Source organism: Pseudorca crassidens, chromosome 5 (genome assembly GCF_039906515.1).
Source record: "Pseudorca crassidens isolate mPseCra1 chromosome 5, mPseCra1.hap1, whole genome shotgun sequence".
In the NCBI taxonomy this organism is placed as follows: Eukaryota; Metazoa; Chordata; class Mammalia; order Artiodactyla; family Delphinidae; genus Pseudorca; species Pseudorca crassidens.
The window spans coordinates 40,390,278-40,407,527 of record NC_090300.1 but is presented as its reverse complement, the minus strand read 5'-3'; the positions used below and the strand labels follow the sequence as shown (position 1 = coordinate 40,407,527).

Sequence of the window (17,250 nt, the reverse complement as noted above, 5' to 3'; positions counted from 1 at the left end):
AAGGGGAAGAAAGGAACACTGAAGAAATTAAAGAGGGATTCTAAAAATACCCAAGACAATATGAAAATGAACACACAATGATCCAAAATCTATGGGACACAGCCAACGCAGTGTGGGAAGTTATAGGAGGAAGTTATAGTGATACAAGCTTATTCTTAGGAAACAAGAAAAATATCAAATAAAGAACTTAACATTACACCTGAAGGAATTAGAAAAAGAAGAAAAAACAAAACTCAAAGCTGTCAGAAAGAAAAAAATTAAGAAAACAATACCATATGCAATCACACCAAAAAGAATAAGATACCTAGGAAAAAACACCCCAAAGCTGGTAAAAGACATGTACTCAGAAATCTATTAGCCATTGGTGAAAGAAGTTGAAGGCAACAGAAAAAGATGGGAAAATATAGAAGGTGCATGGACTGCAAGAATTAATACTGTTAAAATAACCATACTACCAAAGACAATCTACAGATTTAATTCAATCCCTTTCAGAATACCAAAGCATTTTCACAGAACTTGAAAAAGTAATTTTAAAATTTGTATAGAAACACAAAGACCCCAAATAGCCAATCTTGAAAAAGAACAGAGCTGGAGGCGTCACGCACCTTGACTTCAGGTTATACTGAAAAGCGAGAGTAATCAAAGAGAATCGGGCAAGAGCAAAAACAGACTCAAAGATCACTGGAATAGAATAGAGATCCCAGAAAGAAGCCCACACACATATATTTAATTGATTTATGACAAAGCAGGCAATATGGAGAAAAAACTGTCTCTTCAATAAGTGGTACTACGAAAACTGGTCAGCTACATGGAAAAGAATAAAATTAGAGTATTTTAGCACACCATATATAAAATAAACGCAAAACTGAAGAAAGACCTAAATGTAGGACCATAAAACCCCTAGAGGAATATACAGAACATTCTTCAACATAAATGATAGCAACAGTTTTAGGTTCAGTCTACTAAGGCAAATGAAACAAAAGCAAAAATAAACAAATGGGACTTCACTACACTTAAAAGATTTTGCACAGCAAAGGAAACCAAAGACAAAATGAAAAGACAACCTGCTGAAGTAGAGACAATATTTGCGCATGATAAGAGGTTAACACCAAAAAGATGACCAAGCAAGGGTTCATATCTAAACTACAGAAACAGCACAAACAACTCAATATCAGAACAACCACAAAATCGTTTTATAAAAAATGAGAAGACCTAAATAGACATTTTTCCAAGGAAAAAATACAGAGAGACAGCCAGAACTCACAAAGATGCTAAACATAGCTAATCGTCAATAAAATGCAAACCAAAACAATGAGATATATCACCTCAGTCTTATCAGAATGACTGTCATTAAAAAGGTCACAAATAACAAATGTTGTGAGGATGTGGAGAAAGGGAAATTCTTGTACACTCTAGATGTGAATGTGAAGTAATGCAGCTACTGTGGAAAGCAGAATGGAGGTTCCACAAAAAACTAAAAATAGAACTACCATAATATCCAGCAATTTTACTCTTGGGTACATCAGAAGAAAACAAAAACACTATTTCAAAAAAATAACTGCACACCAATGTTCATAACAGTGTTATTTGCCATAGCCAAGATATAGAGTCAAACTAAGTGTTCATCAATAGGTTAGGGGATAAAAAAGATTTTTTATGATGACTTCAGCAAAAAATGAAATTTTGCCGTTTGCAAGAACATGGATGGACTTGGAGGGTATTATGCTTAGTAAAATAAGCCACAGAGAAAACAAGCCTGGTAGGTTATCACTTACACGTGGCAACTAAAAAATTGAATACAACAACAACAACAGCAAAACAGACTCACAGATTAAAGAATAGACTAGTGGTTACCAGCAGGGAGAGACAAGGTGGAGGAGCAAAATAGTGGTAGGAGGTTCTGAGGAAGAATCCACTATGTATAAAATCAATAATCTACAGTGACGTACAGTATAGCATGCGGACTAGAGCCACTCTTTTATAATAAGTATAAATGGAGAACAAGCTAAACATTTATGAAGCACTATGTTGTACCTCTGAAACTAATATAATAATGTAAATAGATCAATAAATATAGATCAATAAAATATAAAGAAACCATAAAGGGGAGACACTGGTTATTAGATAGAAATCAGTTAAATAAACACAAGTTTTGGAAATCAATGAATTAAAAAAAACATGTAAGACACAACATTGTCATTTAAAGTGTATGATCTATTCATTTAAGTGGTGAAAAATGGTACCCATTCTCACAATTTTGTATATCTAGGATAAATTATTATCTACAAAAATGTTACAAATATTCACTCAAAAAGAAAGAGTAAATTTGGATTAACCCATTTTATTATACAAATTTAATATCAAAGTCTCTATGTAACATTGACTTGAATAAGTTCTGTTAGCCACTTCTAGTTTCTTTGTGATGTAAAATCTTTTAAAGCATAAAAATCAGCCTTTCTACATTTTTCCATTAGACATACATAGAAGTTAAAAGAAATGAGAAAACAGAGCAATCAAAAAGGAAGGTGAATTTACTGAAAAACAGTCATTCGTTCTCCTCCTCCTTTTCTTTTCCTTCTTTTCCAGATCTCTTTCCGTTCCAATCAGGAAAAGTCTTGAGAGTTCTGAGAATATTTCTTTGAGGGCTTCAAATCACCATACCTACATCCTCTGCCACAACTACACACACAGGAACAAAAATAAACCTCTACTATCTACTCATGTAGGAGGAATTCGTGCAAAATAAACTCCTACTTGGAGACCAACAGGTGAGTTTTCTACCTGTTCTTTATAATGACTTTCCATTATCGTAAATCTCACACATTATGAAGCAGAAGCGGTTATGTGAGCTTTTCCTTGAAGTCAAAAAACTTGCATTCATTTCAAGTACCTGGTGATCATAGGGTACAGCCAGGGAAGGTGCCATCCCCCTTGGGGGAGGGCGGTGAATGGGCTCCCGCAGCCATGCACCTCCTGATGTACAGATTCTGGAGAAACAAAGGGCAGTCACACCACAGTCAGCCTCTCAGGCTGTCGGGCCACTGGGCAACCCCACCAGCCTGGAAGTGCCCCATCAGCTGCTGAAAGCAAAACTCTGTCCCCGCTGTGAAGCCAGGCAATTTGGGCCAGAGAGTCAGAGAAGACCGGTAATCAACTCCTCGTCTCTGCTCACCTCCTTGGGGTTACAACAACCCCATCTCCAAACCCAACAGATCCTGGAGTGCCAAAGTGGGAGTGCAGGTGGGCTCTGCCGGTGCTTCAGCGCCCTCTGGGAAGTCCCCTAGTGTGAATATGACTTGAGTTAACTTGAGTTTGAGTTTAAATTAAAACCCCTCCTGTGAAACCATCAGAACTTCCCACCAGACATAAATGAGGAGATTCTGGCCTTTATTAGTACGCACGGTGAACACGGTTGTCCTGGCTGTACTTTCCAACCCTCCTATTTTACCCACCTATTTTTATCCACCTTCCTCCCTGTGAGTACATTTGACAAACCCTGAGCTCAGACTCCTGACCTATTACAGTGACTTTGTCAGTCTTTCTTTAAAAATGGACAGGTAGGGCTTCCCTGGTGGCTCAGTGGTTGAGAGTCCGCCTGCAATGCCGGGGACACGGGTTCGTGCCCCAGTCCGGGAGGATCCCACATGCCGCGGAGCGGTTACGCCCGTGAGCCATGGCCGCTGAGCCTGCGCATCCAGAGCCTGTGCTCCGCAACAGGAGAGACCACAACAGTGAGAGGTCCACTTACCACACACACACACACACAATGGACAGGTAATAAAATGAATTTAACCTAGAAGCAGCAGCTCAGTAAGGGAAATAAAATCATCAGAAGCTATCTAATCACAGCCACAGCCATCCAGGGTTCTGTCTTATCTGCTGGAGCATAAGAATAGGACCTTTCTAAACTTGAAGGACATCCAGTCAAATAAGTAAAGGTGTTGCTCAACTCTGGCTCTTGGAGGGATTGCTAGGCAGTCTACCCAGTGTATACTAACTGCAAAACACTGTCATGGTTTTGAAACACCTATGTTCCAGAAAAGCTTTTTGGGGTGCATGGGGAAGGTTTCTTTTTGACATCAAGCAAAAAATACATCACCAAGCTCTTTGAGCACAGGGGTGCTTAAGAGGGAAGTAGAAAGAAGGAATGGGCAGAAAAGACGATCTCCTCTGAAGTGAAGGTCGTTTTTCCAGAAGAGTAGGATTTAGTCTCAGTTTAAGGAGAACACTTTTAAATAGCTGGGACAGCTCCAAAGTGCAGTTTAGGGAATGAGTGCTTCAAAAGAACAGTGCTTTAAAAGTCCTGGCAAGGCAGCAAGTGGATGAAGAGTTGGTTTTGCATAGTTTTGAACACAGGAGTAAAGAAGCAGAGGCATCTCTGACTAAATGGCCCTGAGATCCTATGGCATCAATGGGTCAGTTGCAGGGTGAAGGGGGTGTGGGGGGCGATATTTCTCTCTCAACAATTCCCAGGGCAGCCACCCCTCCCTACCCTACACCCCTACTCCCTTCACCCTTCCTCCCTCCACTGTTGGGTCCCCAGGGCCAGCACTTTTTAAGCTGGAGCGCTCAGGCACCAACTCTGCAGTCTGGATTCTTCCTGGAGCCTGGAAAGTTCTGGGACAGGAAGCCAGGTCTGCAAGGCCACTGGGGTGCAGTCAGATCTCGAGGCCTGGAGGGGAACTGGAGCCCTGAAGCCCACCCACGTCCTTGAAGCCGAGGGAGGAACACATCCTCCTAACAGTACTTCTCAGGGGTCAGCGTGCTCCCCACCCGACGGTGATCCATACTCACTTGAGGCAGCAAGGACTGCCTCTAACTGGGCCCCTCGATTCCGCCTTAAGTGTCCTCACACATATGTGAGAGCGCAGGCCCCGGCTCTCTTTAGTCAGTTGAGGTCAGTGTTGCTGGGGTTCCTCCAGCCCCATCCCCCAGCCCCTCCCTCATGGACTGTATCTAATAGAAGAAAGAGCACAGAGGAATTGGCTGAATCAAGGGACCTGGGAGCCTGGGTATGAGTCTGAAGACTAAGAACCTAAGGCACAATTACATATTATTGGAGACTCTTGTGGGGTGTGTGTGGGGAGGTTAGGAGGCTGAGAAGCTGAGTCGACCTGGTGAGTCCAGCCCCAGGACACAACACATCCCCGCCCCACCCCTTCCCTGACATCAGACAAGGGGTGTCGCAACTCCAGGTGGGACTCTGCACTTCCCCCTCCCTGATTCTCCTCCAGAAGAGCAGGTGGCCCCCCTCTGAGGGCAGGGGCAGGACAACACACCAAGTCCCCCTGCACTAAGGCGCTACTGGAAGCTCTTCCTGAACAGCAGTGCTGGCTTGGAGCGAACCCGTGCACTGCCAGAGTTGGTCTCGTCCTGCAGCTGAGAGAAGCGGGGTTTAAGTCAGCTGCCCTGGCTTTAAATCAATCAGCCCCCCCTTTAAGTCAGGCGACCCGACTTTAAATCACTGTGTGGCCCTCAAGCCTGCAACTTCAAAAATTGGGAACTTTACTTTCATCCCAGCAGCTCACATAGCTGGACGCACACTGTAGTCACCCCCAAACCTGGCTTAGAGTCAGGATATATGGTAAGGGGATGGGCGTGCACTCATGGTGATGAGAGTGTACTTCATGTAGAAGAAGAGTCTAGGTACTCTGGAGTACAGCAAGCAGTGCACGATACAGCAGCTCCCTGGCAAAGCTGGTGACGCACAGGGAGAGCAGGCACACCCATGCATGCAGAGGGTCCAGGACGGGAGCTGGAGCACAGCCAGCCGGGAAGGTGTGAAAGCGGAGGATCTGAGTCTTCTTGAGAAAAGCAGACACAGAGGATGGATGAGAAACAAAGACCAGATGAAATATGGATTTGCAAAACACACCCTGCTCTTGAAATTGGCGTGGGGGGGCACCCAAGATTTGAATCTTCTTACTCCCCATTACCTAGTGCTTTGGCCTTTGCCCATTTATTTATAAAATTACTGATAATATCTAACCCATAGAATACTGCATTTGTAGTGGTATTGCGTGTTAATGTTACTATAGCGGAAAAATCTTTTCCAGAAGAAAAATGTACACTATCTGAAATAAATTAAAACCCCTCTTTATAAAGTACTCTATCAGAGTTCCCAGGTGGCACAGTGGTTAAGAATCTGCCTGCTAACGCAGGGGACATGGGTTTGTGGGACTCGAGGGACATTGTTCCAGCTAATGATTAAGAACTCTCCAGACAATAGGGGCTTCTTAGACAATGGGTGAATTTCCAGGATGTCCGGCCCCCTTCCGAGAAGGAGGGAGATAAACAAAATAGGTGTCTGTCAAAGACCAATCAGGCAGCTGGGGAGAAGGAGGGAGATAAACAAAATGTAAAAAAGGTGTCTGTCAAAGACCAATCAGGCAGCTGGGGACAAGTTCCCTCTCTGGTCCGAGCCTAAGCCGGGACCAATCAGCAGGAGAACACAACCAAATCTATAATTTACATACGGGGAAGTGGGAACCTATAAAACTGACATATTCGCGCCCAAAAGGGTTCCTTCTTCGACCTCCTGCGTGAGGACCAAGGAACCCCGGTGCACCGGCCTTCAATAAACCTCTTGCGTTTTGCATCGACTTCCGACTCTTGTTGTTTCCTGGGCGAGTCGAAACTCCTAGGAGACCGCGCAGGTCTAACATTTGGGGGCTCGTCCGGGATTCCACTCGCCCCGGACCACAAGAACATCGGGAGTTGGAGGTACCAGGTAAGCTCGAGCTTGATTGTCTGTTTGTCCCTTGTTCTTTGTGGGCCATTATCAGAGGAAAGCCGTAAGAATCGGCTTATTATGGAATCTGTATCGGACCTCTGGCTAGGCAGACATGTTAATAGCCAGCGTCCATGAGCCCTAGGGGACGCCCTGGTGGCTCATCTGGAAGGAGAGGCAAACTCTGTCTCCCCTTCACTCGGTTTCGGCAGTTCCCTTGGTGATAACTGCCATCTGAAGAGGTTTCGGTTTTGAAGCGAGCTCGCGGTGGCCCATGCGTATATGTGTTTCATGGAGTTTTAACTGTTTCTGTATTGTGGTCTATTCTTCTTCTCTGACGGACGACAATGGGACAAACTGTGACGACTCCTCTTTCCCTTACCCTAAACCATTGGACCGAAGTTCGGGCCAGAGCCCATAATTTTTCGGTAGAGGTGAAGAAAGGAAAGTGGCAGACTTTGTGTGCCTCTGAATGGCCAACATTTCAGATAGGATGGCCCCCCGAAGGATCCTTTTTATTAGACAAGATTAAGCTGCTGAAGTCTAAGATATTTAATATAGATCCCCACGGACATCCAGACCAAGTACCATATGTCTTGGTCTGGGAAGATTTAATTCTCTCCCCACCTCCGTGGGTCCGGCCCTTTGTTTCCTCAACAGGTACGTTCGCGCACACATCAGCAGCGTCGGAGATATTAGCCTTAAAGAAAAACCCCAACACGGAAAAGCTACCTGACACCCCGAATCCACCGAAGGCGATTTATCCTGACCCGCAGTCCGATTTGCTTCTTTTGGATTCCCCACCCCCTTATCCTCCGGCCCCAAATCCCCTACCACCTAGAGGACCCCCAGCTCCACTGCCCTCGGCACCAAGGGAACCATCCATGATGGAAGAAGAAAGGGGTCCCTCAGCGGGCACTAGGAGCCGGAGGGCTATCTCCCCGGACTCCACTGCCCTACCTCTTAGAGAATATGGCCCCCCCGACGGCCAAGGGAATAGACCTCTCCAATATTGGCCCTTTTCCTCTGCAGATCTTTATAATTGGAAAATGCATAACCCAACTTTTTCCGAAAATCCACAGGCCCTTACCGCTTTAATAGAATCTCTTGTTTTCTCCCACCAGCCCACATGGGATGATTGTCAGCAGCTGCTTCAGACTCTCCTAACGACTGAGGAGAGGCAACGGGTTCTTTTAGAAGCCAGAAAAAATGTATCAGGCGCCAATGGGCAACCTACCCAGCTGCCTAACGAGATTGATGTTGGTTTCCCACTCGTCAGGCCAAACTGGGATTTCAATGCCCCGGAAGGTAGGGAGCGCCTGAAAATGTATCGCCAGGCTCTGGTGGCGGGTCTCCATGGAGCGGCCAGACGGCCCACTAATTTGGCTAAGGTAAGGGAAGTAACTCAGGGGCCCCAGGAATCGCCAACTGTGTTCCTGGAACGTTTAATGGAAGCCTTTAGACGCTTTACCCCTTATGATCCAACTTCGGAGGAACATAGGGCTACTGTAGCAATGGCTTTCATTGATCAAGCGGCCCCTGATATTAGGAAGAAATTACAGAGGCTAGATGGCTTGCAGGGATTTTCGCTTCAGGAGTTATTAAAAGAGGCAGATAAAGTATATAACAAAAGAGAAACAGAGGAAGAGAAGGAAGAAAGAAAGCAGAAAGAGCAGGCAGCCCGTGAAAGAAGACGAGATAAGAGACAAGAGAGGAATTTAAGTAAGATACTGGCCACTGTGGTTGGAGGAAGAAATATAGGGGATAGAAATGCGCAGGAAGGGCGAACGGCAGACAGAAGGCGACCATTAGACAAGGACCAATGTGCCTACTGTAAAGAAAAAGGACATTGGGCGAGAGAATGCCCTAAGAAAAAGAATGGAGGAAGGCCAACCAAAAACAAAATCTTAACATTGGAAGAAGAAGACTAGGAAAGTCAGGGCTCGAACCCTCTCCCCGAGCCCCGGGTAACTCTTAAAGTGGAGGGGGAACCTGTTCAATTTTTGGTAGATACCGGAGCCCAGCACTCCGTTCTTCTCCACTCAAAAGGTCCTATCTCAGCTAAAAGGTCATGGGTACAAGGAGCCACTGGGAATAAACAATATTCATGGACCACACGAAGGACAGTAGATCTTGGGATTGGACGAGTAACCCATTCATTTTTGATTATTCCGGAATGCCCCTATCCTTTGCTGGGAAGAGATTTACTCTCCAAAGTAGGGGCTCAAATCCACTTTCAGCCAGAAGGTCCCACCATAACTGATAATAAAGGAAGGTTACTTCAAATATTGACTATGAAATTAGAAGATGAATATAAATTATACGAGCAGCCTTCATCCTCACGAGTTAATGTTACAGATTGGGTAACTCGGTTCCCTCAAGCCTGGGCAGAGACTGCCGGAATGGGGATGGCCAAAAATCGGCCCCCGGTGCTAGTGGAACTCAAGGCAACTGCCACCCCAATAACGGTCCGTCAATACCCCATGAGTAGAGAAGCCAAAGACGGTATCCGTCCCCATATACAGAGGCTACTAGACTTGGGCATCTTAATAAGATGTCAATCAGCATGGAACACCCCCTCTCGTGCCGGTAAAGAAACCAGGAACAAATGATTATCGGCCGGTGCAGGATCTACGAGAGGTAAACAAACGGGTGGCAGACCTCCACCCCACAGTTCCAAACCCTTACAACCTCCTGAGCACTCTTCCACCTCAACATACGTGGTATACTATTTTGGACCTTAAAGATGCTTTTTTCTGTTTAAGACTCTCTCCCCTGAGCCAACCCTACTTTGCCTTCGAATGGAAAGATCCAATATCGGGAATGTCTGGTCAGCTGACATGGACACGGCTACCTCAGGGATTTAAGAACTCCCCGACCATCTTTGATGAAGCCCTCCATCAGGATTTGGCACTATATAGAGAATCAAATCCCCAGGTAACATTACTCCAATACGTTGATGATATTTTATTAGCTGCTGAGACCCAAGAAGATTGTATCAAGGGTACTGAAAAACTGTTAACGGAACTTGGAACCCTGGGATATAGAGCCTCAGCCAAGAAAGCACAAATATGCCAACAACAGGTCAGTTACCTGGGGTATCTATTAAAAGGGGGGCAAAGATGGCTCACGGAGAGCAGAAAGGATACGGTGGCCCAAATTCCGGCTCCCCAAAACGCCAGGCAGGTTAGAGAATTTTTGGGGATGGCCGGATTCTGTAGACTATGGATTCCAGGGTTTGCTGAGCTGGCGGCCCCATTGTACCCTCTAACCAAAAACAGCACTCCTTTCGTTTGGGGCGATAAGGAACAACGGGCTTTTGACCAAATCAAACGAGCTTTACTTTCAGCTCCAGCCCTAGGACTGCCAGATGTAACCAAACCTTTTCATTTATATGTGGCCGAAAATAAGGGCATTGCAAAAGGAGTATTGACTCAGAAATTGGGTCCCTGGAATCGCCCAGTTGCTTATTTGTCAAAAAAATTGGACCCTGTGGCATCAGGATGGCCCACCTGTTTAAAGATAATCGCTGCAGTGGCCGTTCTAGTCAAAGATGCTGACAAACTAACTTTAGGACAAAATCTAACGATAACAGCTCCTCATGCCCTGGAAAATGTAGTCCGTCAACCACCGGATAGGTGGCTAACTAATGCCAGGATGACCCATTACCAAACCCTGTTGCTAAACTCAGATCGCATCAAGTTTGCTCCAGCCACAGGACTCAATCCAGCCACCTTGCTACCTGATCCTGACTTGGAAGGCTCCACCATCATACATGATTGTCAGGAAGTACTGGCCGCAGCACACGGCAGTAGGCCAGATCTGATGGACCTGCCCCTCCCTGATGCTGATTTCACCTGGTTCACGGATGGGAGCAGTTTCCTGGAGGAAGGTAAGCGTCGAACTGGGGCAGCCGTTGTAGACGGAAAACAAGTCATATGGGCAGCGGCGCTACCACAAGGGACCTCAGCCCAACGAGCTGAATTAATTGCCCTGACGAGGGCATTAGAGATGGCAGAGAATAAAAAAGTAAACATCTACACAGACAGTAGATATGCGTTTGCTACCGCTCATATCCACGGTGCCATTTACCAACAGAGAGGGCTACTAACTTCAGGTGGCAAAGAAATTAAAAACAAAGACGAAATCATGGCTTTGTTGACTGCACTCATGCTTCCTACTAAAGTCAGTATCATCCACTGCCCTGGACATCAAAAAGGAAATACCCCAATAATTAGGGGAAATAATATGGCTGACCAAGTGGCCCGAGAAATAGCATCGGGAGAAGTCATTCTAGGACTGTCAGATAAAGTTCCTGAAAAACCAGGCCGCGATGAAGAAATCATCCCAGCCACAACAAAAGGAACTTTGTCCCCTCAGCAAGCAGAATCCATGTTACAACAGATGCACAGATGGACACATTTGGGGACTAAAAAGATGGTAGCCTTGTTACAAAAAGCCGGGTACGAAACCCCTGGAATGACAAAATTAGCTGAACAAATTGTGCAGGAATGCGTCCCATGTCAACAGGTAAACGCTCACAAAGGGAAACTTGAAACTGGAAAGAGACTCAGGGGGGACCGCCCAGGAACTTACTGGGAGGTGGACTTTACCGAAGTGCGTCCTGGAAGGTACGGTAATAAATACCTTTTAGTTTTTGTAGACACTTTTTCAGGATGGATAGAGGCTTTCCCAACAAAGAAAGAAACAGCTGCTGTAGTAGCCAAGAAGATTTTAGAAGAAATTTTTCCTCGATTTGGAGCACCAAAGGTAATAGGGTCTGATAATGGTCCAGCCTTCGTCGCCCAGGTAAGTCAGGATGTGGCCAGATATTTGGGGACTGATTGGAAATTACATTGTGCCTAGAGACCCCAGAGTTCAGGTCAGGTAGAAAGAATGAATAGAACTCTAAAAGAGACCCTAACCAAATTGTCCTTGGAGACTGGCGGTACAGATTGGACGGTGCTCCTTCCTTTAGCCCTGTTCCGGGTTAGGAATACACCTTCCCGGTACCATCTAACTCCTTTTGATGTACTATACGGGGCCCCACCTCCCCTTCTCACCTTAGGAGAAGAAATAAAACCAGACTGTCAAAATAACACTGACTTGTATGCTAGGCTATTGGGACTCCAACTGGTCCAAAAGGAGATATGGTCCCAACTCGCCGAGGCCTACCAACCGGGAACACCGGGAGAAACTCATCCTTTCCAAGTCGGAGACTCCGTATACGTCCGTCGGCATCGAACCCAGACGTTGGAACCTCGATGGAAAGGACCATACACCGTCCTCCTAACCACCCCAACGGCCATAAAAGTGGACGGCATCGCTGCCTGGATCCATGCTTCACACGTGAAAGCTGCACCAGCGGCGGCATCATCAGGATGGCAGGCCCAAAGAACCGACAACCCGCTCAAACTCAAGCTTCTACGAACCTAAGACTTATAATTTTGGTTTTACTGCCTTTACTGACTGTAAGTGATTTTAGCCCTCACCTGCCCCAACGTCTAACTTGGCAGGTAATTTCTCAAACTGGAGATATAACCTGGTCCATTAGCCATACTGCCCCTCCCTGGACCTGGTGGCCAGACCTTTTTCCTGATGTCTGTAAACTGGCCATAGGAGCTCCCTATTGGGATCTAGAGAGTTATTATGATCAGCATAATGCTCCGTCCCAACTTCTAACTAAAGCTGATTACTCCGGAGAGGGTTGTAAAAACCAGGTCCGAAGAAGTTGGCTCAGAACCCTCTCCTTCTATGTATGCCCCAGGTTCCATCGCCCCCGATCCCTGAATTATAAATGTGGGGGAACTGAAAATTTATATTGCCAAAACTGGGGATGTGAAACCACAGGAGATACTTATTGGAGACCCACCTCAACTTGGGATTTTATTACAGTAACAGCCAACTACACTCATACTTCTTATAGGGGTCCCCGAACCGTCGCCCCCGAATGTTCAGGATGGTGCCACCCCCTCAAAATTTCCTTTAGTAATCCTGGAAAAAGAGATAAAAAATGGGTAAATGGCCACTCATGGGGCATTAGATTTTACAAGAATGGATATGATTTGGGAATATTAATGACCCTTAAGCTAAAGATTGAGACTCCTGCTCCTATATCAATAGGCCCAAATCTCGTACTTGGCCCCCCTTTGCTTCCCCCGGCCCCTTCAACTACGTCAACAAAGAATGAGACTAATGAAACCTCTGGATCCAAAGAACCCACAGTTAAGCCTGGGACTCCTCAGGATAGGATGCTTTCTTTGGTGCAGGCAGCCTTTACGGTCCTTAATGCTACAAACCCGGAGGCTACAAAATCATGTTGGCTCTGTTATGCTGCCCCTCCCCCTTATTATGATGCTATAGGATATAGTTCTAATTATACTAATGTCAGCTCCCCGGACCATTGTCGATGGAAACAGAAAGGGAACAGTAAATTAACTCTGTCTTCTGTTTCTGGAAATGGTACTTGTATAGGAACACCTCCCCAGTCCCATCGACACCTTTGTCATGATTTCAGCCTCCCTTCAGGCTCAGGATATCTTGTACCTCCCCAAGATGGATGGTGGGCATGTAACACGGGGCTCACCCCTTGTGTCTCTCTAGAGGTTCTCAACAATTCAGCTGATTTTTGTGTGCTAGTGCAATTAGTTCCTAGACTTATCTATCATTCAGATTCGTCCTTCTTAGATGAATACGAGGGAAAAACAAGAAGGAAGAGAGAACCTGTAACCCTCACATTGGCTGTCCTTCTAGGACTAGGAATATCTGCCGGGATAGGAACAGGAACCACAGCCCTCATACAACAACCCCAGTATTATGCAAGTTTAAGACAGGCTGTAGACATCGACCTTCGAGCATTAGAAAGTTCCATAACTCAACTAAAGGAATCACTCACCTCACTTTCAGAAATGGTGTTGCAGAATAGAAGAGGCCTAGATTTGCTGTTTCTTAAAGAAGGGGGATTATGCGCCGCTCTAAAAGAAGAATGTTGCTTTTATATTGATCATTCAGGAACCATTACCAAAACCATGGATAAACTAAGGGAACGTTTAGATAAAAGGCAAAGGGAGAGAGAAAACGAAAAAGGATGGTTTCAATCATGGTTTGATAAGTCCCCCTGGTTTACCACCTTAATCTCTACTCTGTTGGGACCTCTTATTATTTTATTATTGATTTTAACTTTTGGACCATGTGTTCTAAATCATTTGATAGCATTTATTAGAGAACGTATCAGTACTGTACAAGTTCTAATGTTAAGACAACAGTACCAAAGTTTACGAACAGAAGGTTGAGATTCCATGATTGGAATCAATAGTCACAAGAAAAAGGGGGAAATGTGGGACTCGAGGGACATTGTTCCAGCTAATGATTAAGAACTCTCCAGACAATAGGGGCTTCTTAGACAATGGGTGAATTTCCAGGACCAATCAGGCAGCTGGGGAGAAGGAGGGAGATAAACAAAATGTAAAAAAGGTGTCTGTCAAAGACCAATCAGGCAGCTGGGGACAAGTTCCCTCTCTGGTCCGAGCCTAAGCAGGGACCAATCAGCAGGAGAACACAACCAAATCTATAATTTACATACGGGGAAGTGGGAACCTATAAAACTGACATATTCGCGCCCAAAAGGGTTCCTTCTTCGACCTCCTGCGTGAGGACCAAGGAACCCCGGTGCACCGGCCTTCAATAAACCTCTTGTGTTTTGCATTGACTTCCGACTCTTGTTGTTTCCTGGGCGAGTCGAAACTCCTAGGAGACCGCGCAGGTCTAACAGGTTCAAGCCCTTCTCAGGGAAGATCCCACATGTCGCGGAGTAGCTATGCCCATGCACCACAACTACTGAGCCTGCAGGCCACAACTACTGAAGCCGGCGCACCTAGAGTCAGTGCTCCACAACAACTCCAGCAAGAGAAGCCACCGCAATGAGTAGCCCGTGCACCGCAACAAAGAGTAGCCCCCGCTTGCCGCAACTAGAGAAAGCCCGCATATAGCAGCGAAGACCCAACGCAGCCAAAATTTAATTAATTAATTATTTATTTTTAAAAAGTACTATATCCTTCTGTACAACTTCTCTGGGAAGAACAGAGAGATGGCGGGGGAGAGTGAGAAAGACCAATATTTAGTGCACATCTCTCATGCAAGTGCTCTGCTGGCTCAGATACATTTATCCCCACTTTACAAAGGAGGAAATAAGCTTAGAGAGGTTTAGTAATTTTCCCAAAGCCAAACAGCTATTGAGTGGCAGAACCAGGATCTGAACTAAGTCTGTTACCTTCAAAGCCTAAGTCCTCATCACAACAAAACTCAATTAATATTTACATTTATCGAATGACACTGAAAACTGGGGAGTTCTTGGCACAATCCTGAATAAGAGTGAGAAAGGAAGGAATAGCATTGTTCCTACAGTCAACCAAAATTTTTGGAGCAGCTGCTAGATACCTGGCCCTTTTGGGGGTTCAGCAGTGATCACGACAGGAAGAGTCCTGCTTCCATGGACCATGTAGTGGGGAGGAGAGACGGGTGCAACTTGGGTGAGGGATTTCACCTTGCTGGGCCTCTGTTTTCTCATCTGGAAAATGGGACGGGTGTTCCTCATTTTCTGGGATTGTCCAGCCCTCACATTCTCTGATTCCATAAGAAGCATTTGTTTTCCTGTTTCTTTAAAATTCATTCAGGCCGTGAGCCGTGATGAATGATGTTAGCTGCTCCCCAAATCACTCTATTCCCAACCTTTTCCTGTGACCAGGTCTTTCCTGGAACATGACTCACAATCAGTCAAGTCTCAGAACCTAAGGGGCACCCAGCAGAAAATCTCCAACCCTTGCTTCTCAGGAGCTCTGCGTTCTACCTGCCAGGTAAACTTAACTCACCTGGCACAAGGTGGCCATCCCCGGTTTCACATCAACATGATCTCAGTCACAAACCTCCTTGTTTTTCCATTTTGTCTTTAAGTAACTTGTTGAAACAACTGTACAAATATGACAAAGATATAAAATCAGGCATCTTCTGCCCCCAGTGCCTACTAATAAATGATTTTCTGCCACTTTAATGATAAAGATAGAACATGTCAACATTCCGCTGCCCTTATTATTTGTCATTTTTGTTGATATTTCTATTGAATACATCTTTCAATATTTTAACAATGGAACATTTATTTAGGTTGTTGCAGACCCAGCCTTTAGTGGTAAAGTTTTTGTTGTTATATTTCTATTATGTTTCCTTTAAAAATCATTATCCTATTTATATGGATTAAGTCAAATCTATAGGCATTTCTTATGAATATTGATGAAATAAATACATAGAGGGCAGTAGCACAAGTTGATTGGACTTGTGAATCTCTATTAGCACAGTTATCTATAAATATAATCTATATGTAAACCAAAGTACATGCTGAGTGAGATTCTCTGACACTTTTTCACTGTCTGCCCCTCAAGCCTGTGAGAAATGGAATATTTCTTGCCATCTCAGTAAACAAAGGATGTCACAGTCATCAGCACTTGCAGCCCTCCAGTGTGAGCCGCGGGCCCTGAGACACTCAGGATATGCAAATACAGAATGCAGGCCCCAGAGAGCTGCGGTGCATATGAAAGGAAGGATTTCAGTGAGCCCAGACTCTGGCATCTTCGCATACAAAGAAAAGCTCTACATTCCTCACGTTGGGAGAGCAGGTTTTCCTTAGTTAACAATCACCTTCTGATGTTCCCCATTACCTGCGCCAGGCCCCTGCCCTGTCCCCTCCTTCCCGGTACTTTAGCTCAGGGAGGAAGGAGCGCAGAGGGACTCGGCTGAATAAGGGGCCTGCGAGCCTCGGGAGGAGTTTTCAGACGCTTTCCCCACAGTTGGGAGTAGGGGCGGTGACGCGGCAGCCAGACCCTCCTCCTCCCTTGCCCCATTTTCCCTCAGGACGCTCAGGCTGACCCCCTCCCCACGCCCCACAGGCCCCGCGAGCCAGGCAAAGGGCAGGCGCGAGAGGAGGGACCGAAGTTCCCCGGGACCAGACGCTGGGGGTCGCTTTTTCTGCATAGCAGCGGCGGGTGGCAGCGAACCCCTGTCCCTCAGAAGCTGGTCTTGCGCTGCCGCCCGGGCACCAGACCAGGCGGAGCGTCGGCGCCTACTTACCGGCCCGCCGTCCGCACGACTGTCGCTGCTTCGGCCGCCGGGGCCCCTCCAGTGCCGGCAGCCTCAGTGAGGCCGCCCTCCCCTCGGGCTCCGGGCCCGTTCCGTGACAGTGGAGGGAACAGACCCCGAGCTGTGGGAGTTCCAGCTCTGCGGAAACGCGGGTGTCGTTCTGGGCTTAGGGGGTGGGACTGCTCTTCCCTGAGGCCTTCTGGGAGGGAGGGGGGCACCGGGGGAGGGAGCCAGCAGGAGCGCAGGGCCCCAAAGGGGCTCCTGGAGGGGCGGCCCAGCCTGGAGACCCCGCTCACTGTGACCGCAGCCCAGACCTTTATCCTGGAATCCTACACAAAAAAGTTAGAAAGATACATGGTTTATAGTAAATATTCACAAATGATTGTTGCTGCTGT

The 17,250-nt window shown here is 46.2% G+C and overlaps 2 long non-coding RNA genes across 4 annotated transcripts in view; one reads left to right on the top strand and one right to left on the bottom strand.

Annotated features, from left to right (window-relative positions):
- The window catches only part of LOC137224412 (uncharacterized), a 286,239-nt gene that overhangs the window by 253,150 nt on the left and 15,839 nt on the right, over nucleotides 1–17,250 (top strand). The window lies entirely within an intron of this gene.
- LOC137224833 (uncharacterized) lies at nucleotides 6,180–16,974 on the bottom strand. 3 transcript variants are annotated; one of them, XR_010943526.1, is made up of 3 exons: nucleotides 16,847–16,974; nucleotides 15,167–15,695; nucleotides 6,180–6,329 (listed from the first exon to the last, which is right to left on the bottom strand). It is a non-coding gene; the product is annotated as an uncharacterized lncRNA (long non-coding RNA). The 3 variants fall into 3 exon arrangements; XR_010943525.1 differs by having other exon boundaries at nucleotides 15,598–15,695; XR_010943527.1 differs by lacking the exon at nucleotides 6,180–6,329 and adding an exon at nucleotides 14,204–14,229.